The sequence below is a fragment of the Carcharhinus amblyrhynchos genome, unplaced genomic scaffold (genome assembly GCF_965287045.1).
Source record: "Carcharhinus amblyrhynchos unplaced genomic scaffold, sCarAmb.v2.hapA scaffold_657, whole genome shotgun sequence".
Classification (NCBI taxonomy): Eukaryota; Metazoa; Chordata; class Chondrichthyes; order Carcharhiniformes; family Carcharhinidae; genus Carcharhinus; species Carcharhinus amblyrhynchos.
In genome coordinates this window covers 52,097-76,569 of record NW_027650397.1, presented here as the reverse complement: position 1 = coordinate 76,569, position 24,473 = coordinate 52,097, and the positions used below count along the sequence as shown (strand labels likewise).

At 51.5% G+C, this 24,473-nt stretch overlaps 1 long non-coding RNA gene across 1 annotated transcript; it reads left to right on the top strand.

The window, feature by feature from the left end:
- The first annotated feature begins 10,533 nt into the window (after positions 1 to 10,533).
- LOC145339758 (uncharacterized) lies at positions 10,534 to 21,836 on the top strand. The gene is made up of 3 exons (XR_013886063.1): positions 10,534 to 10,603; positions 12,681 to 12,800; positions 21,723 to 21,836. It is a non-coding gene; the product is annotated as an uncharacterized LOC145339758 (long non-coding RNA).
- Positions 21,837 to 24,473: the final 2,637 nt, after the last annotated feature.

The window sequence follows — 24,473 nt, the reverse complement described above, 5'->3', positions numbered from 1 at the left end:
TGGATAACAACAGGTAGAGTGTGTGAGGGACCTTGCTGGAGAAGGTTGTTAGTACTGGGGGAACCTTTCCAAACACCATGCTAGGCACACTGTGTGCACTGGGTCAAATACACCTCTTCCTACTGCATTAATCACCATTCAGTCAGTTAGAGCGAAATCAGCCAGGGTTCCTGCTCCTGATCACTGTCCAGTGATCCCTGGGTTAGAGAGAGAGAGGGGAAATCAGCCAGGGTTCCTGCTCCTGATCACTGTCCAGTGATCCCTGGGTTAGAGAGAGAGAGGGGAAATCAGCCAGGGTTCCTGCTCCTGATCACTGTCCAGTGATCCCTGGGTTAGAGAGAGAGAGAGGAAATCAGCCAGGGTTCCTGCTCCTGATCACTGTCCAGTGATCCCTGGGTTAGAGAGAGAGGGGAAATCAGCCAGGGTTCCTGCTCCTGATCACTGTCCAGTGATCCCTGGGTTAGAGAGAGAGGGGAAATCAGCCAGGGTTCCTGTTCCTGATCACTGTCCAGTGATCCCTGGGTTAGAGAGAGAGAGAGGAAATCAGCCAGGGTTCCTGCTCCTGATCACTGTCCAGTGATTCCTGGATTAGACAGAGAGGGGAAATCAGCCAGAGTTCCTGCTCCTGATCACTGTCCAGTGATCCCTGGGTTAGAGAGAGAGGGGAAATCAGCCAGGGTTCCTGCTCCTGATCACTGTCCAGTGATCCCTGGGTTAGAGAGAGGGGAAATCAGCCAGGGTTCCTGCTCCTGATCACTGTCCAGTGATCCCTGGGTTAGAGAGAGAGGGGAAATCAGCCAGGGTTCCAGCTCCTGATCACTGTCCAGTGATTCCTGGGTTAGAGAGAGAGAGAGGGGAAATCAGCCAGGGTTCCTGCTCCTGATCACTGTCCAGTGATTCCTGGGTTAGAAAGAGTGAGGCGAAATCAGCCAGGGTTCCTGCTCCTGATCACTGTCCAGTGATCCCTGGGTTAGAGAGAGAGGAGAAATCAGCCAGAGTTCCTGCTCCTGATCACTGTCCAGTAATCCCTGGGTTAGAGAGAGGGGAAATCAGCCAGGGTTCCTGCTCCTGATCACTGTCCAGTGATCCCTGGGTTAGAGAGAGGGGAAATCAGCCAGGGTTCCTGCTCCTGATCACTGTCCAGTGATCCCTGGGTTAGAGAGAGAGATTAGTCAGGGTTCCTGCTCCATAACTCTGTCTCGTACCCCAGTCCCCCTCACTGAACTCCTGTACTCACTGAAATCTGTGCAGGTGAGGGCAGAATTGGGCAGTCGAATCTCCCATCGTCTGGGTAGATGCTTTGGGTCAGTTGACGTAGGAGTCAGGGGTGCTTCTGGGCTCAGAAGAAGGGACAGGGCCTGTGGGCGTGGGAGGAGGGTTTACATGAGGTGGGGACGCTCCCCAGAGAGACGGCTTGCGAATGACCCCCTCTATCTCATTTTCCCTCTTCCGATCTCCCACCAGCTCCAGTACAAGTGGAAAGGAATGGGCGATCCCAGAAAGAATTCCTGCTTCTGGTCATTGGCCTGCTGGTCCTCTGCCTGATCACCCTGGGCATCCTGTTTGCGGTCAACCACTTCAAGATGCGGCGGAGAATGGGTATCAGTCTGTTGATCATTCCCCTGGCCCCCCCCGCGAAATTGATAGCACGCACCATGAATGCTGCAATTCCATTAGTGTGGTCGATGTGAGACAGAGCACAAGCCTGGACATTACTAGCCCACATCTCCAAGACCCAAAACAAACTAGGCCTGGTTACACAGTGGGACAGTCCTCACTGAACACTCCTGAGTGTGCTGATCGTCAATTTAAGGAAATCGGTCGAGCTGGTGATGTGGCTTATTTATACATACTCCATGTAGAATCTTCAGAGAACCTCCACAGTGCAGAAGGTAGCCATTTGGTCCATTGAGCCTCTACCACCCCATCCAGGCCCCATCCTGCAACCCCACATATTTACCCTGCCAATCCCCTGACGCTAGAGTCAATTTAGCACGGCCTATCAACCTAACCTGCACATCTTTCAGACTGTGGGAGGAAACTGGAGCACCCGGAGGAAACCCACGCAAACATGGGGAGAAGGTGCAAACTCCACACAGACAGTGACCCGAGGCTAGGAATTGAACCCAGGTCCCTGGCGCTGTTGCCACCATGTTGGGCTGGTGACGTGGCCTATTTACACGTACTCCATGTAACCTGTATTCACCCTGCAAAAGGGGGATTTGTGGGGAAGGGATGGAGGTGTGGTCATGGGGCATCGTTTCCCCATTGCTTTCTCTGGGACAAAACCTCATGTTAAGACCCAGGTTGGAAACGCCAAGGTGTTTGATGAAGTTAGCCTGGAGCCTGGGTTTTACATTTGATTTTGTCCTCAGAGTGAGCATGACATAGTTCACTCTACTATCTGATTCAAGTGACCCACTAGGGAGCTTTTACCAAACAAATGTTGATTTAAGAACACAGTTAAAACATAACAAAAAGAATGGGAATACTTTCACCAATTACAAGAATCAAACACAGTGTAACTCTAGCTATCTCTGTTGTTCCAAGTCAAACACCATCCCACCATCTCATTAGTTTCGGCACAGAAACAAGTATGCTCATGTGATGCTGGATTTTGCAGCTTTTTAACCCCGCTGTGAATTGGTCCGTTAGATATTGGATCAATTCTTTCAGAGTCTGGAATGCTTAGCATGTCTCTGGAGAGAGAGAGACAGAGACAGCCTTCTTGGTTCAGGGAAGGACAGAATTGGAAGGTTAATGTCCCAGGATACAGATGTTATGCGGGATAGAGGGGATGTAAAAGGGGTGGGGGAATGCAGTTCTGGTTAAGGAGAATACCACAGCTGTACTCTGCGAGGACACCTTACAGGACTCACACAGCAAGCAATATGGATAGAGCTCAGGAATAGGAAAGATATAGCCACAATGTTGGGGGTTGAACTATAGGTCAGCCAATTGCCAGAGGGAGATAGAGGAACAGACACAAAGAATGTGCGACACATCCTCAAAACTAATCCTCTGACAGTGCGGCACTCCCTCAGTACTGACCCTCTGACAGTGCAGCACTCCCTCAGCACTGACCCTCTGACAGTGCGGCACTCCCTCAGCACTGACCCTCTGACAGTGCGGCACTCCCTCAGCACTGACCCTCTGACAGTGCAGCACTCCCTCAGCACTGACCCTCTGACAGTGCGGCACTCCCTCAGCACTGACCCTCTGACAGTGCAGCACTCCCTCAGCACTGACCCTCTGACAGTGCGGCACTCCCTCAGCACTGACCCTCTGACAGTGCGAGACTCCAAGTTGTGATAAAACCAGGAAGAATGTTTTCTATCTGTAGAAGTTGGTGAGAGTGACAGTGGGGATGAGGGTTAATGGGCGTGTGGGAATTCTGATCTGCTCGTTCTGTGATTACAGTGATGCGACTTAGCCAGCCGAGCCAGAACCACACAGCCATCACCACGAACGAGTACAGAGAGATGTCCATTACCCCAAACACCAACAACGCCAAGCCCCCTGCACGTACTGGTATGTACCCAATACCAGGGGGGGCACTGCCCCCTCACCAAGGCACCAATCGCGGTTAGGGGATTCCATTTAATACTCAGTCTGACCCTCTGACAGTGCGGCACTCCCTCAGTACTGACCCTCTGACAGTGCGGCACTCCCTCAGCACTGACCCTCTGACAGTGCGGCACTCCCTCAGTACTGACCCTCTGACAGTGCAGCACTCCCTCAGCACTGACCCTCTGACAGTGCGGCACTCCCTCAGTACTGACCCTCTGACAGTGCAGCACTCCCTCAGCACTGACCCTCTGACAGTGCAGCACTCCCTCAGCACTGACCCTCTGACAGTGCAGCAGTCCCTCAACACTGACCCTCTGACAGTGCGGCACTCCCTCAGCACTGACCCTCTGACAGTGCGGCACTCCCTCAGCACTGACCCTCTGACAGTGCGGCACTCCCTCAGTACTGACCCTCTGACAGTGCGGCACTCCCTCAGCACTGACCCTCTGACAGTGCAGCACTCCCTCAGCACTGACCCTCTGACAGTGCGGCACTCCCTCAGCACTGACCCTCTGACAGTGCAGCACTCCCTCAGCACTGACCCTCTGACAGTGCGGCACTCCCTCAGCACTGACCCTCTGACAGTGCAGCACTCCCTCAGCACTGACCCTCTGACAGTGCAGCACTCCCTCAGTACTGACCCTCTGACAGTGCGGCACTCCCTCAGCACTGACCCTCTGACAGTGCGGCACTCCCTCAGCACTGACCCTCTGACAGTGCGGCACTCCCTCAGCACTGACCCTCTGACAGTGCGGCACTCCCTCAGTACTGACCCTCTGACAGTGCGGCACTCCCTCAGCACTGATCCTGTGACAGTGCAGCACTCCCTCAGCACTGACCCTCTGACAGTGCGGCACTCCCTCAGTACTGACCCTCTGACAGTGCGGCACTCCCTCAGCACTGACCCTCTGACAGTGCGGCACTCCCTCAGTACTGACCCTCTGACAGTGCGGCACTCCCTCAGCACTGACCCTCTGACAGTGCGGCACTCCCTCAGCACTGACCCTCTGACAGTGCGGCACTCCCTCAGCACTGACCCTCTGACAGTGCGGCACTCCCTCAGTACTGACCCTCTGACAGTGCGGCACTCCCTCAGCACTGATCCTGTGACAGTGCAGCACTCCCTCAGCACTGACCCTCTGACAGTGCGGCACTCCCTCAGTACTGACCCTCTGACAGTGCGGCACTCCCTCAGCACTGACCCTCTGACAGTGCGGCACTCCCTCAGCACTGACCCTCTGACAGTGCAGCACTCCCTCAGCACTGACCCTCTGACAGTGCAGCACTCCCTCAGCACTGACCCTCTGACAGTGCGGCACTCCCTCAGCACTGACCCTCTGACAGTGTGGCACTCCCTCAGCACTGACCCTCTGACAGTGCAGCACTCCCTCAGCACTGACCCTCTGACAGTGCAGCACTCCCTCAGCACTGACCCTCTGACAGTGCGGCACTCCCTCAGCACTGACCCTCTGACAGTGCAGCACTCCCTCAGTACTGACCCTCTGACAGTGCGGCACTCCCTCAGTACTGACCCTCTGACAGTGCAGCACTCCCTCAGTACTGACCTACTGGCTGTGCTAAATTGCCTGTTGGTCACAGAGGGATTACGTGGGATTATGTGAATCGGGTCTGGTGGGATTCTGGTGGGTGCAGACTCCTTCTGCGTATAGAGTCTCTGTTTCTATGGAATCTGATGTATTCCCGGTTTCTGTTGCAGTTCCCCAGGATACTGCGGACGACTCGGATTCTGCGGGCGATGACTATGAAGATTACGACACCTTTGCCCCCAATCATGCTGCCAACTTCTCCACCTTTAAGTGTAAGTGTCAGGTATTGAGCAAGACAGGTCCGATGATCGATATCAGGGATACACCAACATCCTTAACAAATACATGAATTAGGAGCAGGAGTAGGCTACTCTGCCCCTTCAGCCTACTGTCCCATTCACAGCTGATCAGGCTGTAACCCCAACCCCACATTCTTGTCAACCCCCTGCTAACCTTTCACCCTCCCCCTTGTTCATCCAGAATTATTATTTGTGAGATGTGAGCATCACTAACTGCAATTCAGAGGGTCAGTGCTGAGGGAGTGCCGCACTGTCAGAGGGTCAGTGCTGAGGGAGTGCCGCACTGTCAGAGGGTCAGTGCTGAGGGAGTGCTGCACTGTCAGAGGGTCAGTGCTGAGGGAGTGCCGCACTGTCAGAGGGTCAGTGCTGAGGTAGTGCTGCACTGTCAGAGGGTCAGTGCTGAGGGAGTGCCGCACTGTCAGAGGGTCAGTGCTGAGGGAGTGCCGCACTGTCAGAGGGTCAGTGCTGAGGGAGTGCTGCACTGTCAGAGGGTCAGTACTAAAGGAGTGCCGCACTGTCAGAGGGTCAGTACTAAAGGAGTGCCGCACTGTCAGAGGGTCAGTGCTGAGGGAGCGCCGCACTGTCAGAGGGTCAGTGCTGAGGGAGTGCTGCACTGTCAGAGGGTCAGTGCTGAGGGAGTGCCGCACTGTCAGAGGGTCAGTACTGAGGGAGTGCCGCACTGTCAGAGGGACAGTGCTGAGGGAGTGCTGCACTGTCAGAGGGTCAGTACTGAGGGAGTGCCGCACTGTCAGAGGGTCAGTGCTGAGGGAGTGCTACACTGTCAGAGAGTCAGTGCTGAGGGAGTGCCGCACCGCCAGAGGGTCAGTGCTGAGGGAGTGCCGCACTGTCAGAGGGTCAGTACTGAGGGAGTGCCGCACTGTCAGAGGGTCAGTGCTGAGGGAGTGCCGCACTGTCAGAGGGTCAGTGCTGAGGGAGTGCCGCACTGTCAGAGGGTCAGTGCTGAGGGAGTGCTGCACTGTCAGAGGGTCAGTACTGAGGGAGTGCTGCACTGTCAGAGGGTCAGTGTTGAGGGAGTGCCGCACTGTCAGAGGGTCAGTGGTGAGGGAGTGCCGCACTGTCAGAGGGTCAGTGCTGAGGGAGTGCTGCACTGTCAGAGGGTCAGTACTGAGGGAGTGCTGCACTCTCAGAGGGTCAGTACTGAGGGAGTGCCGCACTGTCAGAGGGTCAGTGCTGAGGGAGTGCCGCACTGTCAGAGGGTCAGTGCTGAGGGAGTGCTGCACTGTCAGAGGGTCAGTACTGAGGGAGTGCTGCACTCTCAGAGGGTCAGTACTGAGGGAGTGCCGCACTGTCAGAGGGTCAGTGCTGAGGGAGTGCCGCACTGTCAGTGGGTCAGTGCTGAGGGAGTGCTGCACTGTCGGAGGGTCAGTGCTGAGGGAGTGCTGCACTGTCAGAGGGTCAGTGCTGAGGGAGTACCGCACTGTCCGAGGGTCAGTGCTGAGGGAGTGCCGCACTGTCAGAGGATCAGTGCAGAGGGAGTGCTGCACTGTCAGAGGGTCAGTGCTGAGGGAGTGCCGCCCTGTCAGAGGGTCAGTGCTGAGGGAGTGCCACACTGTCAGAGGGTCAGTACTGAGGGAGTGCTGCACTGTCAGAGGGTCTGTGCTGAGGGAGTGCCGCACTGTCAGAGGGTCAGTGCTGCGGGAGTGCTGCACTGTCAGAGAGTCAGTGCTGAGGGAGTGCTGCACTGTCAGAGGGTCTGTACTGAGGGAGTGCTGCACTGTCAGAGGGTCAGTGCTGAGTGAGTGCCGCACTGTCAGAGGGTCAGTGCTGAGGGAGTGCTGCACTGTCAGAGGGTCAGTGCTGAGGGAGTACCGCACTGTCAGAGGGTCAGTGCCGAGGGAGTGCCGCACTGTCAGAGGGTCAGTGCTGAGGGAGTGATGCACTGTCAGAGGGTCAGTGCTGAGGGAGTGCCGCACTGTCAGAGGGTCAGTGCTGAGGGAGCGCCGCACTGTCAGAGGGTCAGTGCTGAGGGAGTGCCGCACTGTCAGAGGTTCAGTACTGAGGGAGTGCCGCACTGTCAGAGGGTCAGTGCTGAGGGAGTGCCGCACTGTCAGAGGTTCAGTGCTGAGGGAGTGCCGCACTGTCAGAGGGTCAGTGCTGAGGGAGTGCCGCACTGTCAGAGTTTGCTGAACAACCTATCTGGTTCACTCTTGCCGATTTCGAGGTAGCACAGTGAGCACAGTGTGACGGGGGTTAGCATTGCTGCCTCACAGCGCTGGGGACCCGGGTTCGATCCTGGCCTCGGGTCACTGTCTGTGTGGAGCCTGCATGTTCTCCCCGTGTCTGTGTGGGCTTCCTCCTACAGCCCAAAACTGTGCGGTTTAAGTTGATTGGTCAGGCTCGATAGACCCTTAGTGTCCCAGATGTTTCGGTTATAGGGATTAGTGGGGTAAGTGTGTGGAGTTATGGGGTAGAACCTGGTTGAGAATGTCCTGTTGGGTTTCTATTATTCTGGGGAAGGAGATCTGCTGTCCTCCATGTGGGTCCAGAGCCACAGCAACGTGGGTGACTTCCAGCTGGCACCGGGCAGTTAGGGGTGGTCAGTAAATGCTCGCCAGCCAGCAATGCCCGTGTCTCACTAATGAATCGAAAAAGACAAGAGCAGCTGATACCTGAGCTTCCTCTCCAATCCACACATTCGCAACTAAATCTTCCATCTTTCAGGGTCGCTGGGTCAAAAATCCGGGATCTGTATCCCGGGCAGCACTGCCCAGTGTGAGCCAGATTGTAGCCTGCTCCGGCTCAAGAGGGCAGCTCACTGCCACCTGCTCATTGCTCAGTAAGACATAGGAGGCCACTCAGCCCATCAACTCTGCTCCGCCATTCAATCATGGCTGATAATTTTCACATCCCCATTCTCCTACCTTTTCCCCATAACCCCCTTATTAATCAGGAACATATCTCTTTCTGTCTTAAAGACACTCAATGACCAGGCCTCCACAGTTGGGGGTAGGGTGTTAGCGTGGATAGAGGATTGGTTGTCAAATAGGAGGCAGAGAGTGGGGGTCAATGGGTGCTATTCGGATTGGCGGATGGTGACTAGTGGGGTGCCCCAGGGGTCGGTGCTGGGGCCTCAGCTATTTACCATTTATATAGATGATCTGGAGGAGGGAACCGAGTGCAGGGTGTCGAAATTTGCTGATGACACCAAGATTGGGGGAAAGGCAAATTGTGCGGAGGGTGTGGAGAGTCTGCAGAAGGATCTAGATAGGCTGGGCGAATGGGCCAGGAAATGGCAAATGGAATTTAATGTTGGCAAGTGTGAGGTGGTCCACTTTGGTAGGAAGAATGGTAGGAAGGACTATTACTTACGTGGCGAAAAACTGCAGCAGGCGACGGTGCAGAGGGACCTTGGGGTCCTTGTGCATGAGTCGCAAAAACCCAGCTTGCAGGTGCAGCAGGTGGTCAGGAAGGCGAATGGGATGCTGGCCTTCATAGCGAGGGGGATTGAATATAAAAGTAGAGAGGTCTTGCTGCAGCTGTATAGGGCATTGGTGAGGCCGCAGCTGGAGTACTGTGTGCAGTTTTGGGCGCCGTACTTACGCAAGGATATTTTGGCCTTGGAGGGAGTGCAGAGGAGGTTTACTAGGCTGATACCGGAGTTGAGGGGGTTGAGCTATGAGGAGAGGCTGAATAAACTAGGCTTGTACTCGTTAGAGTTTAGAAGAATGAGGGGAGATCTCATTGAGACGTATAAGATGATGAATGGGATGGATAGGATAGAGGTGGAGAGACTCTTCCCGCTCAGAAAGGACAGTAGGACTAGGGGGCACAGCCTCAAGATAAAGGGGGGGCGGTTTAGAACGGAGTTGAGGAGGAACTTCTTCACTCAAAGGGTGGTGAATCTCTGGAATTCTCTGCCCGTTGAAGTGGTGGAGGCTGCCTCGCTAAATATTTTTAAGACGCAGGTTGATGGGTTTTTGATAAGAGAGGGGATTAAGGGTTATGGGGAGAGGGCGGGAAAGTGGAACTGAGCCACAACAGATCAGCCATGATCTTATTGAATGGCGGGGCAGGCTCGAAGGGCTAGATGGCCTACTCCTGCTCCTATTTCTTATGTTCTTATGAAAAATTTCCACAGATTCACCACCCTCTGGCTGAAGAAATTCCTCCTCATCTCTGTTTTAAAGGAGCGTTTCTTTATTCTGATGTTGTGCCCTCTGGTTCTAGTCTCCCCCACTAGTGGAAGCATCCTCTCCATGTCCACTCTATCCAGGCCTCTCAGTATTCTGTAAGTTTCAATAAGATCCTCCCTCAGCCTTCTGAACTCCAACGAATGCAGACCCAGAGTCCTCAACCACTCCTCATATGACAAATCCTTCATCGCTGGGATTATTCCTGTGAACCTCCTCTGGACCCCCTCCAAGGGCAGCACATCCTTCCTTAGGAAGGGGGCCCCAAAGCTGCTCACAATATTCCAAATGGGTCTGAGGGGCCAGCAAAAAATTGCCTGGGAAAGACACAACCCGTCAAAGTTTCTTATCTTATACTCATCAGAATATATCCACTCGGAAAGCAAACCTCTAAAGCAAGCAGCAGTTTGTACTACACGACACAACTTGTGGCCTCTGGTTGCTGGAGGTGCTCCCACGGAGGAAGTACCAGGGCACAGTTAACTGCCAAGCATTCGCTTCAGTTTGAACCGGGCCTGTCGACTCCCGTTGCCCTGGGGAATGAACCAGGGAACAGCTGTGTTCTAGACTCTCCCACTTTTTTTTAGCTTGGGAGAAAGATTAGCACTCTCTCCACTCACGCAATATGCCCCGTGAGATCTGGTATTCTTGGGAACTTATCCAGATGGGTGCGAGTCGGAAAAGTTCAGTCGCCTCTGCTTTTCAGTTGGGCTCCAATTTCTCGGCGCGAGAGCTGTTACTTCAAGAAGGTTAACCCTTGCCGGCGATAACTAGCACAGAGTGAAGACATGGCGCCAAGGGTTCACGTACACACTACCCCGTCGTAGGCTCCACTCCCCTATTTCGCCCCCTCTCAGAGTGAGGTGGCCAATCACACAGTTGCTGCAGAAACACTAGGGAGTTCCTCACTCACGTCCTCCGCTTTTTTTTCCCCGACCATCTCCAGATTCCATTGGCCATCAGTCTGAAAAGAGGCTTCCTCAGGGAAACATCCCCATAACATTACCAGAGGTTCGGATCACGGCAAATGACAAAGGTAGGCTTCAGCCAGGAGTACAGGCCTCATTGAGACCTCCCCCGAGTGTGCCCAGGATGTGTCGATAGAGGACAGGCTGGCAGGTCAGAGGTTAAATGTGAGGGAATCTCGAAAGATCAGTGGGGGGAAGGGTCGGAGCTCTGCGGAAATCTGGCTGAGAGAGAGACCAAGTACAGAGATTTCTGGGGGCAGAGAGAGGGCAAAGGTCAGACACAGGGAGGCAAAACTTGCCAATGTCAGGAGAACATAGAAAATGAGGGTTGTAGGGGCTGGAGGAGGTTACAGAGATAGGGAGGTGGTGTAGGGGCTGGAGGAGGTTACAGAGATAGGGAGGGGTGTAGGGGCTGGAGGAGGTTACAGAGATAGGGAGGGTTGTAGGGGCTGGAGGAGGTTACAGAGATAGGGAGGGTTGTAGGGGCTGGAGGAGGTTACAGAGATAGGGAGGGGTGTAGGGGCTGGAGGAGGTTATAGGGATAGGGAGGGTTGTGGGGGTTGGAGGAGGTTACAGAGATAGGGAGGGTTGTAGGGGCTGGAGGAGGTTACAGAGATAGGGAGGGGGTGTAGGGGCTGGAGGAGGTTACAGAGATAGGGAGGGGGTGTAGGGGCTGGAGGAGGTTACAGAGATAGGGAGGGGTGTTGGGGCTGGAGGAGGTTACAGAGGTAAGGAGGGGTGTAGCGGCTGGAGGAGGTTACAGAGATAGGGAGGGGTGTAGGGGCTGGAGGAGGTTACAGAGATAGGGAGGGGTGTTGGGGCTGGAGGATGTTACAGAGATAGGGAGGGTTGTAGGGCTGGAGGAGGTTACAGACATAGGGAGGGGGTGTAGGGGCTGGAGGAGGTTACAGAGATAGGGAGGGTTGTAGGGCTGGAGGAGGTTACAGACATAGGGAGGGGGTGTAGGGGCTGGAGGAGGTTACAGAGATAGGGAGGGGGTGTAGGGGCTGGAGGAGGTTACAGAGATAGGGAGGGGTGTAGGGGCTGGAGGAGGTTACAGAGATAGGGAGGGGTGTAGGGGCTGGAGGAGGTTACAGAGATAGGGAGGGGGTGTAGGGGCTGGAGGAGGTTACAGAGATAGGGAGGGGTGTTGGGGCTGGAGGAGGTTACAGAGATAGGGAGGGGTGTAGGGGCTGGAGGAGGTTACAGAGATAGAGAGGGGTGTAGGGGCTGGAGGAGGTTACAGAGATAGGGAGGGGGTGTAGGGGCTGGAGGAGGTTACAGAGATAGGGAGGGGTGTAGGGGCTGGAGGAGGTTACAGAGATAGGGAGGGTTGTAGGGCTGGAGGAGGTTACAGACATAGGGAGGGGGTGTAGGGGCTGGAGGAGGTTACAGAGATAGGGAGGGGTGTTGGGGCTGGAGGAGGTTACAGAGATAGGGAGGGGGTGTAGGGGCTGGAGGAGGTTACAGAGATAGGGAGGGTTGTAGGGGCTGGAGGAGGTTACAGAGATAGGGAGGGGTGTAGGGGCTGGAGGAGGTTACAGAGATAGGGAGGGGTGTAGGGGCTGGAGCAGGTTACAGAGATAGGGAGGGGTGTAGGGGCTGGAGCAGGTTACAGAGATAGGGAGGGTTGTAGGGGCTGGAGGAGGTTACAGAGATAGGGAGGGTTGTAGCGGCTGGAGGAGGTTACAGAGATAGGGAGGGGGTGTAGGGGCTGGAGGAGGTTACAGAGATAGGGAGGGGTGTAGGGGCTGGAGGAGGTTACAGAGATAGGGAGGGGTGTAGGGGCTGGAGGAGGTTACAGAGATAGGGAGGGGTGTCGGGTCTGGAAGAAGTTGCAGGGAGGGAGGTAATGACTGGGTTATGATGGGGTTTGAACAAGGTGATGAGAGTTAAACAATCTTGTGGGTAGCTGGTTGACATGGGGGGGGGTCAACATGAACTGAGGGCAAAGGGGGGGTCAACATGAGCTGAGGGCAAAGGGGGGGTCAACATGAACTGAGGGCAGTGGGTGTTTATACAAGTTGATATGGAAGGTTGCTGGACGGGCCGAATGGCCTGTATCTGTGTTCAGGGTTGTCCTGGGATGATGTGTTAATGACCCTTTGCAAACCTCACCCCTCTGCACTGTTTCCATCGCTGTAGGTCAAAGGTCGGACCTACCCTATCAGAGGTCAAAGGATAACGGCAGCTCTTCCGATGAGGGAGGAGCTGGGGTCGTGAGTTCAGCTGATGGACGGAAGCCATCGAAACGCAAATCTCACCGTGAGTGTCCTGCCTTCCTCTGATGTAGCGTGGTGCATGTGAGAGAAAGCTGTCCACTGTGTCACATCCTCACGCACATCGACCAATTCACACTTCAGGTTCACGCTCGCTGTGTTAATGCCCAGCCAGAGACTCCCAAGGTGTTTATAAAGTTAGCCTAGACCCTGAAAGTGTTTCATTCCATCAAGTAATCCACTAGGGAACTTTTATCAAAATTTATTTAAGAACACAGAATATAACAAAAAGAATTAGCATAAATTTTTCCAAACAATATACTTAAACATCACAAAGTATCATTCTTAACAGCTAGCTATCGCTGTTGTTCCAATTTACAGTAATATCCACAAACATGCACCTTTCTTTAGAATCAGAGTCATAGAATCATAGAGGTTCACAGCACGGAAACAGGCCCTTCGGCCCAACTTGACCATGCCGCCCTTTAGCTAGTCCCAGTTACCCACAGTTGGCCCCTATCCCTCTATACCCATCTTCCCCATGTAACTGTATAAGCGCTTTTTAAAGGACAAAATTGTAACTGCCTCTACTACTACCTCTGGAAGCTTATTCCAGACACTCACCAACCTCTGTGTGAAAATATTGCCCCTCTGGACACTTCTGTATCTCTCCCCTCTCACCTTAAATCTATACCCTCTAGTTTTAGACTCCCCTACCTTTGGGAAAAAATATTGATATTTAGCTGATCTGTGCCTCTCACTATTTTATAGACCTCTATAAGATCAGCCCTCAGCCTTCTGCGCTCCAGAGAAAAAAGTTCCAGTCTATCCAACCTATCTTTATAACTCAATCCATCAAGTCCTGGTAGCATCCTAGTAAATCTTTTCTGCGCTCTTTTTAGTTTAATAATATCCTTTCTATAATAGGGTGACCAGAACTGAACACACTATTCCAAGTGTGGCCTTACCGATGTCTTGTACAACTTCAACAAGACGTCCCAACTCCTGCACTGAATGTTCTGACTGATGAAACCAAGTACACTGAATGCCTTCTTCACCACTCTGTCCACCTGTGACTCCACTTTCAAGGAGTTATGAACATGTACCCCTAGATCTCTTTGTTCTGTAACTCCCCCCGATACCCTCCCATTAACTGAGTAAGTCCTGCCCTGGTTCAATCAACCAAAATGCATCACCTCGCATTTATCTAAATTAAACTCCATCTGCCATTCGCCAGCCCACTGGCCCAATTGATCAAGATCCCGTTGCAATTGGAGATAACTTTCTTCACTCTCCACCATACCATTAATCTTGGTGTCATCTGCAAACTTACTAACCATGCCCCCTATATTCACATCCAAATCATTAATATAAATGATAAATAACAGTGGGCCTAGCACTGATCTCTGAGGCACACCACTGGTCACAGGCCTCCAGTTTGAAAAACAACTCTCTACAACCACTCTCTGGCTTCTGTCAAGAAGCCAATTTTGTACCCATTTAGATCCCTCACCCTGGATCTTGTGAGATTTAACCTTATGCAGCAACCTACCATGTAGTACCTTGTCAAAGGCCTTGCTAAAGTCCATGTAGACAACATCAACTGCACTGCCCTCATCTACCTTCTTGGTTACCCCTTCAAAAAACTCAATCAAATTTGTGAGACATGATTTTCCACTCACAAAGCCATGCTGACTTTCCCTAATCAGTCCTTAATCTCTAAATGCCTGTAGATCCTGTCTCTCAAAATACCTTCTAGTAATTTACCCACCACAGATGTGAGGCTCACTGGCCTGTAGTTCCCAGGCTTTTCCCTGAAGCCCTTTTTAAACAGAGGCAATTTGTCACTCTCCAATCTTCAGGCACCTCACCCGTGGCTATCGATGATTCAAGTATCTCGGCTAGGGGACCCGCAATTTCCTCCCTAGCCTCTCAATGGGATACACTTCATCAGGTCCCGGGGATTTATCTACCTTGATGCACTTTAAGACTTCCAGCACCTCTTGCCCTGTAATATGTACACTCCTCAAGACATCACTATTTATTTCCCCAAGTTCCCGATCATCCACGCTTTTCTCAACAGGAAATACTGATGAGAAATATTCATTTAGGATCTCACCGATCCTTTGTGAATCCACACATAGATGACCTTGTTGATCCTTAAGAGGCTCTACTCCCTCCCTTGTTACTCTTTTGCCCTTTATATATTTGTAGAAACTCTTTGGATTCTCCTTTGCCTTACCTGCCAAAACAATCTCGTGTCACCTTTTTGCCCTCCTGATTTCTCTCTTAACACTACTCCTACACCCCCTATACTCTTCAAGGGATTCACTTGATCCCAGCTGCCTCTGCATGTCATGTGCCTCTTTCTCCTTCTTGACCAGGGCCTCAGTATCCTGAGTCTGCCAGGGTTCCCTAATTCTGCCAGCCTTGCCCTTCACTCTAAGAGGAATCTGCTTACCCTGAACCCTGGGTAACACACTTTCGAAGGGGTGCCACTTACCAGACGTCCCTTTGCCTTCCCACAGACTCCCCCAATTCAATTCTAAAAGTTCCTGCCTGATACCATCAAAATTGGCCTTGCCCCAATTAAGAATTTTAACTTTGGGGCCAGACCTATCATTCTCCATTGTTATCTTAAAACTAATAGAATTATGATCACTGGTTCCAAAGTGATCCCTCACTAACACTTCTGTCACCTGCCTTTCCTTATTTCCCAAGAGGAGGTCACGTTTTATCCCCTCTCTAGTCGGGCAATCCACAGAGTAAATGAGAAATTCCTCCTGAACACTCAACAAATTTCTCTCCGTCCAACACTCTAATACCCTCTAACCTCTAACCCTCTCACCTCTAACCTCTAACCTCTCTACCTTCTAACCCTCTCCGTCCAACCCTCTAATACCCTCTAACCTCTAACCCTCTCACCTCTAAACTCTAACCTCTCTACCCTCTAACCCTCTCCGTCCAACCCTCTAATACTCTCTAACCTCTAACCCTCTCACCTCTAAACTCTAACCTCTCTACCCTCTAACCCTCTCCGTCCAACCCTCTAATACTCTCTAACCTCTAACCCTCTCACCTCTAAACTCTAACCTCTCTACCCTCTAACCCTCTCCGTCCAACCCTCTAATACTCTCTAACCTCTAACCCTCTCACCTCTAACCTCTAACCTCTCTACCCTCTAACCCTCTCCGTCCAACCCTCTAATACTCTCTAACCTCTAACCCTCTCACCTCTAACCTCTAACCTCTCTACCCTCTAACCCTCTCCGTCCAACCCTCTAATACTCTCTAACCTCTAACCCTCTCACCTCTAAACTCTAACCTCTCTACCCTCTAACCCTCTCCGTCCAACCCTCTAATACTCTCTAACCTCTAACCCTCTCACCTCTAACCTCTAACCTCTCTACCCTCTAACCCTCTCCGTCCAACCCTCTAATACTCTCTAACCTCTAACCCTCTCACCTCTAACCTCTAACCTCTCTACCCTCTAACCCTCTCCGTCCAACCCTCTAAATACTATGGCCATCCCAGTCAATGTTAAAATCCCCAACTATTACCACCTATTTTTCTTGGAGCTATCTGTAATCTCCTTATATATTTGCTCCTCAGTTTCCCACTGACTATTTGGGGGCCTAAAGTATAACCCCATCGAAGGGATTTCCCCCTTTTTATTTCTCAGTTCTCAGCACTAAAACAAGTGATGCCTTATTTCCAGCTTCTTAACACTTCTGAACAGAAACCCCGACTTCTTTGATTTGATTTATTATTGTTACATGTATTGGGAGACAGTGAAAAGCATCGTTTCTTGCATAGACAAAGCATACCATTCATGGAGAAGGAAATAAGAGTGTGCAGAATGTAGTGTTACAGTCATAGCGAGGGTGTAGAGAAAGATCAACTGAGTGCGAGGTAGGTCCATTCAAAAGTCTGACAGCAGCAGGGAAGAAGCTGTTCTTGAGTTGGTTGGTACGTGACCTCAGACTTGTATCTTTTTCCCTATGGAAGAAGGTGGAAGAGAGAATGGGTGCGTGGGGCCCTAGATTATGTTGGCTGCTTTGCCGAGACAGTAGGAAATGTAGACACAGACAATGGGAGGCTGGTTTGTGTGATGGATTGGGCTACATTCACAACCCTTTGCAATTTCTTGCAGTCTTGGGCAGAGCAGGAGCCCATACCAAGCTGTGATACAACCAGAAAGAATACTTTGTATGGTGCATAAGAACATAAGAAATAGGAGCAGGAGTAGGCCATCTGGCCCTTCGAGCCTGCCCCGCCATTCAATAAGATCATGGCTGATCTGTCGTGGCTCAGTTCCACATTCCTGCCCTCTCCCCATAACCCTTAATCCCCTCTCTTATCAAGAACCCATCAACCCGCTTCTTAAAAATATTTAGCGAGGCAGCCTCCACCACTTCAACGGGCAGAGAATTCCAGAGATTCACCACCCTTTCAGTGAAGAAGTTCTTCCTCAACTCCGTTCTAAACCCCTTTATCTTGAGGCTGTGCCCCCTAGTCCTACTGTCCTTTCTGAGCGGGAAGAGTCTCTCCACCTCTATCCTATCCATCCCATTCATCATCTTATACGTCTCAATGAGATCTCCCCTCATTCTTCTAAACTCTAACGAGTACAAGCCTAGTTTATTCAGCCTCTCCTCATAGCTCAACCCCCTCAACTCCGGTATCAGCCTAGTAAACCTCCTCTGCACTCCCTCCAGGGCCAAAATATCCTTGCGTAAGTGCGGCGCCCAAAACTGCACACAGTACTCCAGCTGTGGCCTCACCAATGCCCTATACAGCTGCAGCAAGACCTCCCTACTTTTATATTCAATCCCCCTCGCTATGAAGGCCAGCATCCCATTCGCCTTCCTGACCACCTGCTGCACCTGCAAGCTGGGTTTTTGCGACTCATGCACAAGGACCCCGAGGTCCCTCTGCACCGTCGCCTGCTGCAGTTTTTCGCCACGTAAGTAATAAACGTTAGTGAGGGTTGTAGCTGACATGCCAAATTTCCTTAGCCTTGTGAGAAAGGAGAGGAGTTGATGGGCTTTCTCAACTGTAGTGTCAGCGTGGAGGGGGTCCAGGACAAGTTGTTGGTGATCTGGACACCTAAAAACTTGAAGCTCTTGACCCTTCCGACTTTGTCCCCGTTGATATAGACAGGGATGTGTTCTCCTTTATACTTGCTGAAGTCGATGACAATCTCCTTTGTTTTGTTGACATTGAGGGAGGGATTATTGTTGCCGAACCAGTTCACCAGATTCTCTATCTCATTCTTATACTGTTCTCGCTCAACTCAGAAACAGCATCTCAGCTTGAATATCCTGCGAGAAAAGCCCAGCTACCCTGTGACCAAACCTGCCATTCATCCCAATCAAGCCCCACTCTGCAAAATCCCAGGGGGAACCACTGCAAAGATGGGCAGATTAGGTGGATTGGCCATGCTAAATTGTCGCTAGTGTCCAAAGATGCGCAGGTTAAGTGGATTGGCCATGCTAAATTGCCCTTTAGTATCCAAAGATGTGCGGGTTAGATGGATTGGCCATGCTAAATTGCCCTTTAGTATCCAAAGATGTGCGGGTTAGATGGATTGGCCATGCTAAATTGTCGCTAGTGTCCAAAGATGCGCAGGTTAAGTGGATTGGCCATGCTAAATTGCCCTTTAGTATCCAAAGATGTGCGGGTTAGATGGATTGGCCATGCTAAATTGCCCTTTAGTATCCAAAGATGTGCGGGTTAGATGGATTGGCCATGCTAAATTGTCGCTAGTGTCCAAAGATGCGCAGGTTAAGTGGATTGGCCATGCTAAATTGCCCTTTAGTATCCAAAGATGTGCGGGTTAGATGGATTGGCCATGCTAAATTGCCCTTTAGTATCCAAAGATGTGCGGGTTAGATGGATTGGCCATGCTAAATTGCCCTTTAGTGTCCAAAGATGTGCGGGTTAGATGGATTGGCCATGCTAAATTGCCCTTTAGTATCCAAAGATGTGCGGGTTAGATGGATTGGCCATGCTAAATTGCCCTTTAGTATCCAAAGATGTGCGGGTTAGATGGATTGGCCATGCTAAATTGCCCTTTAGTATCCAAAGATGTGCGGGTTAGATGGATTGGCCGTGCTAAATTGCCCTTTAGTATCCAAAGATGTGCGGGTTAGATGGATTGGCCGTGCTAAATTGCCCTTTAGTATCCAAAGATGTGCGGGTTAGATGGATTGGCCGTGCTAAATTGCCCTTTAGTATCCAAAGATGTGCGGGTTAGATGGATTGGCCGTGCTAAATTGCCCTTTAGTATCCAAAGATGTGCGGGTTAGATGGATTGGCCGTGCTAAATTGCCCTTTAGTATCCAAAGATGTGCGGGTTAGATGGATTGGCCGTGCTAAATTGCCCTTTAGTATCCAAAGATGTGCGGGTTAGATGGATTGGCCGTGCTAAATTGCCCTTTAGTATCCAAAGATGTGCGGGTTAGATGGATTGGCCGTGCTAAATTGCCCTTTAGTATCCAAAGATGTGCGGGTTAGATGGATTGGCCGTGCTAAATTGCCCTTTAGTATCCAAAGATGTGCGGGTTAGATGGATTGGCCATGCTAAATTGCCCTTTAGTATCCAAAGATGTGCGGGTTAGATGGATTGGCCATGCTAAATTGCCCTTTAGTATCCAAAGATGTGCGGGTTAGATGGATTGGCCGTGCTAATTTGCCCCCTTAGCTTCAGGGGGATAAGAAGGTTAAATACATTAGGTTACGAGACCTGGGATAGGACCTGTGTGGGATTGTTCTGGGTGCAAACTCAAAAGGCCTTCTGCACTATTGTGATTCTCCGAATCTATGATTCTGAAAAGCGGAACAGCATTAATTCAGATGAAAACTAACATTCTAGCCACTGGAAGCAATGCTACTACTGCAACAACAGACCAGGGTGCCTGAGGTAGACAGGATGGCACCGAGAACTATATAAGAACATAAGAAATAGGAGCAGGAGTAGGCCAACTAGCCCTTCGAGCCTGCCCCGCCATTCAATAAGATCATGGCTGATCTGTCGTGGCTCAGTTCCACATTCCCGCCCTCTCCCCATAACCCTTAATCCCCTCTCTTATCAAAAACCCAGATCCCGCAGAAGAACATGCTTCAAGTACCTTTCTTAAAGGCACAGTATCGCCACAAGCTGCTGACGAGGAGAGAATGAGCGCGCCCTCACCAGGGCCTGATTTCCCATCATCCCCCTGGACTTCCCAGCCCTACTCAGCTTCCCAGCCCTTCCCAGCTTGACAACATCTCCATTTTTCATCTCTCTTCTTGCTGGCAAGCTCCCCTGTGACCTCGCCCTCTACGTCTTTTGGTCAAACAGCCCAGCGATGAAGTTGTGACATCAAAACAGGGGTCTGAAGTTTTATTTTCGATGTAAGGAATTTGTTGTCAGCTTGTCAGGCCTGAGAGGCTGAATAAACTAGGCTTGTACTCGTTAGAGTTTAGAAGAATGAGGGGAGATCTCATTGAGACGTATAAGATGATGAATGGGATGGATAGGATAGAGGTGGAGAGACTCTTCCCGCTCAGAAAGGACAGTAGGACTAGGGGGCACAGCCTCAAGATAAAGGGGGGGGCGGTTTAGAACGGAGTTGAGGAGGAACTTCTTCACTCAAAGGGTGGTGAATCTCTGGAATTCTCTGCCCGTTGAAGTGGTGGAGGCTGCCTCGCTAAATATTTTTAAGAAGCGGGTTGATGGGTTTTTGATAAGAGAGGGGATTAAGGGTTATGGGGAGAGGGCGGGAAAGTGGAACTGAGTCACGACAGATCAGCCATGATCTTATTGAATGGCGGGGCAGGCTCGAAGGGCTAGTTGGCCTACTCCTGCTCCTATTTCTTATGTTCTTATGACACCCTGGGATCGATCCTGGATGGGAATGATTGTGATGGTGCTCAGAGACAGGGAGAGGATGAGGGAGAGGAGGGACAGAGCCTCAGTCATCATCCCCTTGACAGAACCAGAGGTCCGATGCGCCCTCATATGGAATAGTCCCAGTCCGGGGGGCATGATGGCGCAATGGTTCGCACTGCTGCCTCATAGCGGCAAATTTCATTTGATTTGTTTTTGTCCTGTGGATGAGTATACAGTGATAAGTATTGTTTCTTGCGCGCCATACAGACAAAACATACCGTTCATAGAGAAGGAAAGGAGAGAGCGCAGAATGTAGTGTTACAGTCATAGCCAGGGTGTAGAGAAAGATCAACTTAATGCGAGGTAGGTCCATTCAAAAGTCTGACAGCAGCAGGGAAGAAGCTGTTCTTGAGTCGGTCGGTACGTGACCTCGGATTTTTGTATCTTTTTCCCTACGGAAGAAGGTGGAAGAGAGAATGTCCGGGGCGTGTGGGGTCCTTAATTACACTGGGGAGAAAAATGTACAGAAGTCTGAGCTCACGTACCAACTGACTCAAGAGCAGTCTCCTCCCTGCAGCTTTGCCAAGGCAGTGGGAAGTGTGGACAAGGTCAATGGATGGGAGGCTTGTTTGCGTGATGGATTGGGGCTACATTCACAACATCTTGTAGTTTCTTGTCAGAGTAGGAGCCGTACCAAGCTGTACGATACAACCAGAACAAATGCTTTCCCTGACGCATCTGTAAAAGTGGCTGAGAGTCGGAACTGACAGGGTCCCAGTTTGGGGTCACTGTCTGTGTGGAGTTTGCGCATTCTCCCCGTCTCTGCATGGGTTTCCACTGGACGCTCCAGTTTCCTCCCACAGACGTGTTGGTTAGACGCATTGGCCAAGCTGAATTCTCCCTCAGTGTGACCAAACAGGCGCTAAACGGGAGTGTGGTGGCTGGGGGATTTTCACGGTAACTTTATTGCGGTGTGAATGTGAGCCGAACTGAGATACTCCTGCGAAAGACTGAAACCAACGTTGCGGAACAGGGGATTGGTGTTAACCAGAATGATCCTGCCCTTTCCCACATGGATTTGTTACTTTTCCAGGCTGGAGGCAGCATCCTTCCTACAAGAAATCAACAGATAGTTCCAGCACGTCATCCTGCGAGTGGTACGAGAATACAAACAGCACCGGGAATAACGCACAAGCAGAACAAAACCGACTGGGTAAGGAGGGGACGGAGAGAGATACGGACAGCAGTGTGAGGGAGCTGGATTAACATCAGTACAGATACAGTCAGTAACACAGGGTGCTGGGGGAGAGAGGGGTTACTGAGTGACAGTGTGAGGGAGCTGGATTAACATCAGTACAGATACAGTCAGTAACACAGGGTGCTGGGGGTGGAGAGGGGTTACTGAGTGACAGTGTGAGGGAGCTGGATTAACATCAGTACAGATACAGTCAGTAACACAGGGTGCTGGGGGGGAGAGGGATTACTGAGTGACAGTGTGAGGGAGCTGGATTAACATCAGTACAGATACAGTCAGTAACACAGGGTGCTGGGGGGGAGAGAGGGGTTACTGAGTGACAGTGTGAGGGAGCTGGATTAACATCAGTACAGATACAGTCAGTAACACAGGGTGCTGGGGGAGAGAGGGGTTACTGAGTGACAGTGTGAGGGAGCTGGATTAACATCAGTACAGATACAGTCAGTAACACAGGGTGCTGGGGGAGAGAGGGGTTACTGAGTGACAGTGTGAGGGAGCTGGATTCACATCAGTACAGATACAGTCAGTAACACAGGGTGCTGGGGGGGAGAGAGGGGTTACTGAGTGACAGTGTGAGGGAGCTGGATTCACATCAGTACAGATACAGTCAGTAACACAGGGTGCTGGGGGAGAGAGGGGTTACTGAGTGACAGTGTGAGGGAGCTGGATTAACATCAGTACAGATACAGTCAGTAACACAGGGTGCTGGGGGGAGAGGGGTTACTGAGTGACAGTGTGAGGGAGCTGGATTCACATCAGTACAGATACAGTCAGTAACACAGGGTGCTGGAGGGAGAGAGGGGTTACTGAGTGACAGTGTGAGGGAGCTGGGTTAACGTCAGTAGAGATACAGTCAGTAACACAGGGTGCTGGTGGGAGAGAGGGGTTACGGAGTGACAGTGTGAGGGAGCTGGATTCACATCAGTACAGATACAGTCAGTAACACAGGGTGCTGGGGGGGAGAGGGGTTACTGAGTGACAGTGTGAGGGAGCTGGATTAACATCAGTACAGATACAGTCAGTAACACAGGGTGCTGGGGGAGAGAGAGGGGTTACTGAGTGACAGTGTGAGGGAGCTGGATTAACATCAGTACAGATACAGTCAGTAACACAGGGTGCTGGGGGAGAGGGGTTACTGAGTGACAGTGTGAGGGAGCTGGATTAACATCAGTAGAGATACAGTCAGTAACACAGGGTGCTGGGGGAGAGAGGGGTTACTGAGTGACAGTGTGAGGGAGCTGGATTAACATCAGTACAGATACAGTCAGTAACACAGGGTGCTGGGGGGAGAGGGGTTACTGAGTGACAGTGTGAGGGAGCTGGATTCACATCAGTAGAGATACAGTCAGTAACACAGGGTGCTGGGGGAGAGGGGTTACTGACTGACAGCGTGAGGGAGCTGGATTAACATCAGTACAGATACAGTCAGTAACACAGGGTGCTGGGGGAGAGAGGGGTTACTGAGTGACAGTGTGAGGGAGCTGGATTAACATCAGCACAGATACAGTCAGTAACACAGGGTGCTGGGGGAGAGGGGTTACAGAGTGACAGTGTGAGGGAGCTGGATTAACATCAGTACAGATACAGTCAGTAACACAGGGTGCTGGGGGAGAGAGGGGTTACTGAGTGACAGTGTGAGGGAGCTGGATTAACATCAGTACAGATACAGTCAGTAATACAGGGTGCTGGGGGGAGAGGGGTTACTGAGTGACAGTGCGAGGGAGCTGGATTCACCGGAGTAGAGATACAGTCAGTAACACAGGGTGCTGGGGGAGAGAGGGGTTACTGAGTGACAGTGTGAGGGAGCTGGATTAACATCAGTACAGATACAGTCAGTAACACAGGGTGCTGGGGGGGAGAGAGGGGTTACTGAGTGACAGTGTGAGGGAGCTGGATTAACATCAGTACAGATACAGTCAGTAACACAGGGTGCTGGGGGAGAGAGGGGTTACTGAGTGACAGTGTGAGGGAGCTGGATTCACATCAGTACAGATACAGTCAGTAACACAGGGTGCTGGGGGGGAGAGGGGTTACTGAGTGACAGTGTGAGGGAGCTGGATTAACATAAGTACAGATACAGTCAGTAACACAGGGTGCTGGGGGGGAGAGAGAGGTTACTGAGTGACAGTGTGAGGGAGCTGGATTCACATCAGTACAGATACAGTCAGTAACACAGGGTGCTGGGGGGGAGAGGGGTTACTGTGTGACAGTGTGAGGGAGCTGGATTCACATCAGAGAGAGATACAGTCAGTAACACAGGGTGCTGGGGGAGAGGGGTTACTGAGTGACAGTGTGAGGGAGCTGGATTAACATCAGTACAGATACAGTCAGTAACACAGGGTGCTGGGGGGAGAGGGGTTACTGAGTGACAGTGTGAGGGAGCTGGATTCACATCAGTACAGATACAGTCAGTAACACAGGGTGCTGGGGTGGGAGAGGCTACTGAGTGACAGTGTGAGGGAGCTGGATTAACATCAGTACAGATACAGTCAGTAACACAGTGTGCTGGGGTGGGAGAGGGGTTACTGAGTGACAGTGTGAGGGAGCTGGATTCACATCAGTAGAGATACAGTCAGTAACACAGGGTGC